This window comes from Pholcus phalangioides, unplaced genomic scaffold (assembly GCF_987345545.1).
Source record: "Pholcus phalangioides strain wild (caught in Gottingen) unplaced genomic scaffold, Ppha-v1.0 ptg000008l_1, whole genome shotgun sequence".
NCBI classification, from domain to species: domain Eukaryota; kingdom Metazoa; phylum Arthropoda; class Arachnida; order Araneae; family Pholcidae; genus Pholcus; species Pholcus phalangioides.
This window is the reverse complement of record NW_028301601.1, coordinates 28,748,058-28,757,265: the sequence shown is the minus strand read 5'-3', so window position 1 is coordinate 28,757,265 and position 9,208 is coordinate 28,748,058. Positions and strand designations below refer to the sequence as shown.

Sequence of the window (9,208 nt, the reverse complement as noted above, 5' to 3'; positions counted from 1 at the left end):
TTTTGTCTGGACTAATAAGAAGGGGTTTTAAGTTAAAATGTGTTGAAGGCGCTGCACGAAAATCTGGTAAGAGGGATTGAACTTGAAATTTCCTTCAATCTCTTTTGGTGTCCGAAACGTTCGTAAAGCTTCAGCTCATGGCTGAGGTGAACAAATTCGAAAATAGTGCTTTATCCACCAATGACAATGGAGCCAATGGAAAGCTTAGAAAAGCGTAAGTAACAGGAAAATTCAGAAGTGACTGGTTAATCATTCACCCTGCAAATTTTGACCTGCGATTTGTATATTTTTTAGTGATTTTCTTTCGTGCAGTGCTCTCTGTCGACTAAAATTTGAACTACTTTCTGAACCAAAAGAAATCCCTTTTCGCGAGAATTACTTTTTTCGCAAACAACATTCAATTCTAAAAATTCCTTCAATGTGTTTACAAATTCATGGACAGCCATGTATATGAATTTAGAAAAGTCCTCTCCACTTGTCAATACAAAGTTCATTGAAAGACTGGTTATTTGTGGAGATGAAGATTACAAGGAAGAAAATTCATCATTGCCCCACAGGGACTCGAACCCCGGTCTCTCGCTTGCCGGACGAGTGCTCTACCATCTAAGCTACCATGTAATCTTCATTTCCACAAATAACCAGTCTTTCAATGAATCTTGTATTGACAAGTGGAGAGGACTTTTTCTAAATGCATGGTTGGCCATCTGGTTGGCGTATGTCATTCACGAGCTATTAGTTGATTGTTGACGCCGTCCATGTACGGTGCCTGCCAACACATATATACGCTCCAAGGTTGAAAAATTCTATCTGCTTCCATAGCTTAGATGGTAGAGCACTCGTCCGGCAAGCGAGAGACCGGGGTTCGAGTCCCCGTGGGGGCGGTGATGAATTTTCTTCCTTGTAATCTTCATCTCCACAAATAACCAGTCTTTCAATGAATCTTGTATAGCCATGTATATGTTTCTGTGAATGTGATAAATTCAGTTATTATTCATTATAACCGATTTGATAAATATCCGAAACCTATATTGGATCTTAAGACTGAAAAAAAAGAGTGCATGCAAATTTTTCCGATGGCCCCGAGAAAAAGTCTAAAGTCAATCTCAAACCTGATTTCCTCATGTCAAAGAATCACGAATTTAAACTCTACGCGATTCCAGAAAATGCACCTCTAGGAAGCAAAAAGAGCATTACCCACAGTTTAAGCTACAGTCTTGAACTCAATCCAGTATAATAAAAAAGAAACCTTAGAAAAGAAATCTAAAATTCAGCTTCTATTGGAATTCAACAACATGTTCGTAAACGGTAAAAAAAAGTAACCACAATTAATTAATCTGGATACAAGATTATAAACCTTGATGGACTTTCAAGAAGATTATTCACTTAAATTAGAGAACCCAAAAAATTTTTCTTCGTGAAATTCAAATGCGAATTTCTAACCGAATATACCCCTGATTTGCATAAAATAAATAAAATATCCCACATATATATAAAATACACTTCCCTTATATAAAGAAATTACTCCTGTTCTAAGGACGGAGCAATTCGAGGAAACGTCTTCTTTAATGGCCTCGGGAACAGAATTCTGAAGTAGAAAAATTTATCATTTGTCTATGAATCTTCTGAATAAATAAACATGATTAAACTTCGATCAGGCTGCAAACATCTGATGTCGGTTTGATAATACAAGCAGAAATCCGCGATGCTCACCTGAACTTAGCCAAGGATGAAAAACAAAAACTGAATTTTTCTTCGATTGCTGCCGATAGTCACCAACCCTTTATAGGGCGAAAGACCAAGAAATACATTTTTATAATTTTTTTAGTGGAAAAATATCCATGGATCCATGTTATTTTTATTCTATTCATTTAAAAAAAAGTGGCAAATTATTATCCCAGAGACCTATAAAAGAGCTAAGTATATGACTAATCACATAGTTTTGATAAATTAAAAGAAACAAAAAAATTCAAGCACTTGGTCGTGACTGGTTAAAAAATGTTTTTCAAGCTAAAGGGTGGTTGAAGGTAAGAAAGAATAAGCTATTGAGTATACGAGTAGCAGTACGTGTTCAAACCCACGATGGTTCTCAAGTCTACTGAAAAGGTTTATACTTACGATATTTAAACCCGAAAAAAAAGGCCGAAATCAATCTCCAACCCGATGCGTTCATGTCGTGAAATCACAGTTTTCATCTCACCACGATTCCTAAAACAAATAAATAAACCGATTTAATAAATGTCTAAAACCTCTGATGGACCTTAAGTACAAAAATAAAAAAAAATGTATACAAATTCTTACGATGGCTTTTACGCCCGAAAAAAGAAAGGCCTAAAATCAATCTCAAACTTAATGGCTTCATGTCAAGAAATCACAGATTTAAACTCCACGCGATTCCAGGAAATACACCTCTAGGGGAGCAAAAAGAACACCGTTGAAGCTGAGTTTCAAGTCTTGGACTCAATCCAATATAATAATAATAATAGAAAAAATACAAAATTCACAGATTCTATTCGAATTCAACAGCAAGTTCGTGAACGAAAGAAAGAAAGAAAGAACCACAATTAATTAATCTGGACTCGAGATTATAAACCTTGATGGACTCCCGAGAAGATTATTCACTTAACATGGAAATTAGAGGAACCCGAAAAAAGAATTTTTTTTTTTCCCCTTCGTGAAATTCAAATGCGAATCTCTAACTGAATACTCCTCATTTGCATAAAAGAAATAAAATATCACGTATATATAAAATACACTTCTCTTACATAAAGAAATTATTCCGGCTAAAAAACGGAGCAATTCGAGGAAACGTCTTCTTTAATAGCCTCGGGAAGAGAATTCTGGAAGTAGGAAAAATTTTTTTTTTTTCCTCGTGTTCTTAGGAAGATTGGGAGAAAAATAATCTAGAGCATTTAGAGCACTTTTTTTCTTCGCTCTAAGAGCTGAGGTGTGTTAAACTTAATCTCGGTGTAGCGTGGTTATATGTGGTACTTTATAAAACCATTTTCTCGATTCAAGTTCCATTTACGCCTCATTTTACATGTAGCGAAACTCATTTGCTTGCAATTTCGTGTTTTTTTTCAACCCGGTTACAGCAGAATCTAATGGTATATGAAACTCTAGACGGATGTAAAATAACTTTTGCTGACATAAACTTGATGATTCCTAGCGGGTGTTTATTAAAATGGATATCAAAAGAAAGGAAAAAGAATCCCGATAAATCAGTTGCGTAAATGATCGCAATTTGACGACGATGGCGTAAATAAAGTATTTCTAGATTTTTTTGTGTGGGAGTTATATGCAATCTGAGAAATATTTCAGCCGAGATTACGGGGTGAAGTGTGGTTCTCTGATTAAATCTAACGGAATGATGTACAGTGTAGTGGGTGATTATTTTAGCATAATGCTTGTTCCCTGCGGTTTTGTGGTTTTGTATCATTGAAAATATTACATTGTAATACCCGCGTGACTGTATTGAAAGCTTGTGGCGTAGGCTCGAATAGAGAATCAGATTTAAACCAGGAGAGTAGAGTGTGGTTATCATAGCTCTTGACCATTTTGATCTCAGTCTGAATCTCGGGGTTTCGCTGATACATTATTAGTATGAACATAGTGCAAGATAGTTTCCGAATCTGCGAGTTGACGCCGTTGCTGATCGGTTAAAAATCTATAATTTTCAATTTTTATTGAATAATAAAATCCTTGAGGATGCCGACTCACAGAACCAGAAACCAGCTGAACTATTTTTGTACCCTTACAGATTATGCAAGAATGCAGCACTAGATATCACCAGTTCTTGATCATTCCGCAAAAATGGTGTACACTCATTTTTACGATGGCCTCATTCTCGAAAAACCATTGGTCAATGAATGAACGATGACTTTAGACAGGCGTATCTGGTGGCGAATCTCAAACCTTATGGCTTCATATCATGAAATCACAGATTTCAAACTATTCCCGGCAAAACACTCTTACGCGCTTCTAGGGGAGCAAAAAATAAAACAGTACACTTGCAATTTAACCCAAGATTTAAACCTTGTGTGTTATATTAAACTTAATCTTGGTGTAGCGTGGTTATATGTGGTACTTTATGAAACCATTTTCTCGATTCGAGTTCCATTTACGCCTCATTTTACATGTAGCGAAACTCATTTGCTTGCAATTTCGTATTTTTTTTCAACCCGGTTACAGCAGAATCTAATGGTATATGAAACTTTAGACGGATGTAAAATAACTTTGCTGACATAAACTTGATGATTTCTAGCGCGTGTCTATTAAAATGAATTTCAAAAGAACGAAAAGAATCCCGATAAATCAGTTGCGTAAACCATCGGAATTTGATGACGATGGCGTAAGTAAAGCATTTCTAGATTTCTGTGTGCGAATGCTGTGATTTGAGGAATGTTTCAGCTTGAGATTATATGGTAAAGTTAGGTTTTTTGATTAAATCTAAAGAAATTGCGGTATAAAAAGCAGCTTATTTTAGCATAATGCTTATTTTCGGTGATTTCGTGGTTTTACATCATTCACAGTATTATATTGAATACGCTTGCGACTGTTTTGAAAGCGTATGCCGGAATCGCGATGAGATTTAAACCAATGGACTACACCGCATGGAGTGGAATTGTTATTGCTCTTGACCAGTTTGTTCTGAGTCTGAATTTAGGTTTGGAAATGGGATTACGGATTACGCAGCACCACCAGATACCAATAACAGTTATTGATCCCGAAACAAGCGTATGTATATACTCATTTTTACGATCGACGTAAACCCCCGCAAACCATTGATCAATGAACGATGGCTACCAGATACGCCGGTGGGAAATTAATTTCAAAATCTGAAGGTTTCATGTCGAGAAATCACAGGTTTAAACTCTCCACGGTTCTTGAAATTACGCTCTATGGAGCGAAAAGAGCAACATTTTACAATTTAATACAGGTTTCAAAATTTGAACTCTATCCAATATCACAAAATATCCTCGATGAAATAATTATAAAATAAAGAATTTTTTTCCTCGAAACTCACATATTCGGGGAATAAAACTGTATTAAATTGTCATATTTTATACTCGGAATTTATCATTTCTGTTAGTATTAAAAATTATACCCATCGCTAGACCAGATGCCTACAGTTACATAACACACGAGTGAAAAGTATATCTATATTTCAAAATTTGCATGGCATTCCGGGAAAATCTGAAACTGCATAACCATAAAGGAATCATTCGAAGAGCATAAAACTTACAGGGAATTAACTGCAAGGCATGATACACAACTAATCAACAACTAATCAATTTGAAACTAATAGCACATATTTGAGCTCATCAACGCTTCCCGAACTTCCGTCAAGGACACAGAAGCAGAGAAAAAGGCTATGGAATCTGGTTTATGGTATCCAGTAGGGCGCAAAAATTCATTCGTAAGTGACCATGTCTCGTAAGCCAGAAGTTAGGGGGAGGGGGAGGTGTGTTTCATGATGCGGTGTTTGGCCAATCTCTGAAACTGGTATGCCAATGAAAGATACTTTCTCTTGATATATGCCACAAAGTGTGAACGCGGAAAAAAAAAATTACTAGTCTGATATTGAATCAGCGTTGCCCAAAGTAAGCGATGGAATTGTTCAGGTGGGCGGTAGAAGTTACAGGTAATAGAAGCTATGGGTAAGATTGAGTTGATGGCGATGAGAGAAAAAAAAATACTGAAGATGGAGGCGAGAAGAGATAGAACAGAAAGTTTAAGAAACTATGATGAAACGATTGTATGTATATTGCCACAATGATTGTATGTATGCTGTCACAACGATTGTATGTATGTATGTATGTTGTCACAACGATTGTATGTATGTATGTATGTTGTCACAACGATTGTATATATGTATGTTGTAACAACGATTGTATGTATGTATGTATGTTGTCACAACGATTGTATGTATGTATGTATGTTGTCACAACGATTGTATATATGTATGTTGTAACAACGATTGTATGTATGCTGTCATAACGATTGTATGTATGTATGTATGTATGCTGTCATAACGATTGTATGTATGTATGTATGTATGCTGTCATAACGATTGTATGTATGTATGTATGTATGCTGTCATAACGATTGTATGTATGTATGTATGCTGCCACAACGATTGTTTGTATGTATGTATGTATGTATGCTGCCACAACGATTGTTTGTATGTATGTATGTATGTATGCTGCCACAACGATTGTATGTATGTATGAATGCTGCCACAACGATTGTATGTATATTACCACAAAGATTCTATGTATATTATCACAAAGATTCTACGTATATTGATTCTATGAATTTTGGATCATAGCTTTCCAAACTTTTTGCTCTATTGCGCCAGACACGTCACGACTATGGGTATGGCTTAACACAAGCGCGCTATCCGCATACACAACGAGAGACACGCGCGTGCACTCTCGCGAATTCGCTCTCCTTATAATTTTCCATAAGTATTACCTATTTCGGACGCCATCTGTTGAAGTTAAGTAAGTGGGTTGCTGAGTCTGTACTTCAGCGCGTCCATTCATAGCGTGAACGCTTTCCGAACCGAGCATTCATGTTTTTTTTGGAATTTTAGAAATGTTTTTGCAGTTTTAGTACTGAAAAATTCATTCGAAACATAAATGTCAGTACATTTTTATTTTTTCGAATTTTTTTTTTGATGAAATAATTCATTTCGTTAAATTTTTTTCAGCTAACATATGATGCCTGGTACATTCATCTTCACATCCAATTTTTTGCAGAATATTATTGCTAAATTTTATGAAATAAAGCACACTTTCTCCTGGATGCCATCTTAAAACCCCCTCGAAAGTTCTGATGAAAGGCCCCCCCCCCCCCCAAAGTTCATATTCACCATTAATTCAAAACTCTCTGAGGTCAAAAGAAAAAATATATACAGTGAGAAAAAGCAACCCACACAATTGTGGCAAGATATGAATGGGATAAGCAAAGCAATGTCTTGCCTGTTGTGCTGTGTATGGGTGGCGCTTGCCCGAATTGCAAGGCTAGGTTTTCAATTTTGCAGGTTGATAATAATGATTAATGAGGGAGGAAAATAAATCTGTGAGGGTAACCTTAGCTACGAAAAAAAAAAATCGGACAGAAAAAATAATAATATACTGGGTGTCCCATAAATTCGTAAATGGTTTAAAAAAGAATAAAAATTGAAGGAAAATTGGTATATTTGGATGCGGTTTCTGGAAAAGTTACTCTCGCGTGGATGAATTTTCTTTTGGTGCAGAAAAAAAAAAAAAAATTAGTTCAAAATCTTGTCAATAGAGGCGCTGCACGAAAGCTAATCACTGGAAATATGCAAATCAGAGTTTCGTAAAATGCAGAGTGTAGGATTAACAGTTCATTTCTGAATTGTCCTGTTAAGTGTATATAAGGCTTTCATTGCGATGTTCACATTGGTGAAAAAGCATTATTGGTAAGTCGTTTTATTTCAGCCACGAATCGTGGCTTGTAGCTTTACGAACGTTTCGGACGTAGAAGAGATTTAAGGAAGATCCAGCTCCAATCGCTCTGCTGGACTTTCAGGCAGCTCTCTCTTTCCACAAAAATAGGAACTAGATTTATTTGTATTAAAAAATTCCCCCTTTGTGAGAATCTTTCTGCAAAGCGCACTCAAATATCCCAATTCCTTCAACTTTTATGAATTTTAAACCATTTGCGAATTGTATACTGCCAGAACGATTGTAAGTATGCTGTCACAGCGATTGTAAGTATGCTGTCACAGCGATTGTAAGTATGCTGTCACAACTATTGTATGTATGCATAAATGTATGCTGTCACAACGATTGTATGTATGCATAAATGTATGCTGTCACAACGATTGTAAGTATGCTGTCACAACGATTGTATGTATGCATAAATGTATGCTGTCACAACGATTGTAAGTATGCTGTCACAACGATTGTAAGTATGCTGTCACAACTATTGTATGTATGCATGTATGTATGCTGTCACAACGATTGTATGTATGCATGTATGTATGCTGTCACAACGATTGTATGTACGTATGTATGTATGTATGCTGTCACAACGATTGTATGTATGCATGTATGTATGCTGTCACAACGATTGTATGTATGTATGCTGTCACAACGATTGTATGTATGCATGTATGTATGCATGTATGTATGCTGTCACAACGATTGTATGTATGCATGTATGTATGCATGTATGTATGCTGTCACAACGATTGTATGTATGTATGCTGTCACAACGATTGCATGTATGTATGTATGTATGCTGTCACAACGATTGTATGTATGTATGTATGTATGCTGTCACAACGATTGTATGTATGTATGTATGCTGTCACAACGATTGTATGTATGTATGTATGCTGCCACAACGATTGTATGTATGTATGTATGCTGTCACAACGATTCTATGTATGTAGGCTGTCACAACGATTCTATGTATGTAGGCTGTCACAACGACTGCATGTATGTATGCTGTCACAACGATTGTATGTATGTTGCCACAACGATTGTATGTATATTGCCACAATGATTGTATGTATGTATGCTGTCACAACGATTGTATGTATATTGCCACAATGATTGTATGTATGTATGCTGTCACAACGATTGTATGTATGTATGCTGTCACAACGATTGCATGTATGTATGTATGCTGTCACAACGAATGTATGTAACGACCACCACAGCCGCTGTGGTGGTCGAGTGGTTATAGTGCCGGACTCGTGATGCGAGGATCCGGGTTCGAACCCCACAGTGGTGGTCGGCTGAAGTTGGTTTTCTGTGGTTCCCAACTTCAAGGCGCAAATACGAGCCGATCTCCCCGTTAAAAAGTCTCGCCACAGAGAGCAACAGTCCTACAACGATAAATCATTCAATCATAACACTTCACTCATAGTTAGAAAAAACTGGGGGCAGATGACAGCACTACACATAACAAGCATTACACAGAAACAAACTTTACGTCAGGTTACACTACACGTACACGCACATTCCCGCATGTACCGATTCGTTGGGGGTTTGTTGGGGGGTTCCGCGGGGGGGGGGGTGCATATGTGGTGTAGCAGTAGTAGGTAGGGCCTCCAAAAAAAAAAAAAAAAAAAAATTCTCGGGGATCCATGATGTTCTTAAGTCAGCCACCTCGTTGGACAATTTTCCTGTTGTGGCGTTGTATTTGTATGTATGCAAGTATGTATGCT

The 9,208-nt window shown here is 36.7% G+C and overlaps 1 non-coding gene across 1 annotated transcript; it reads left to right on the top strand.

The window, feature by feature from the left end:
* The first annotated feature begins 809 nt into the window (after positions 1–809).
* On the top strand, positions 810–881 carry TRNAA-GGC (transfer RNA alanine (anticodon GGC)). The gene has a single exon. It is a non-coding gene; the product is annotated as a tRNA-Ala (tRNA).
* Positions 882–9,208: the final 8,327 nt, after the last annotated feature.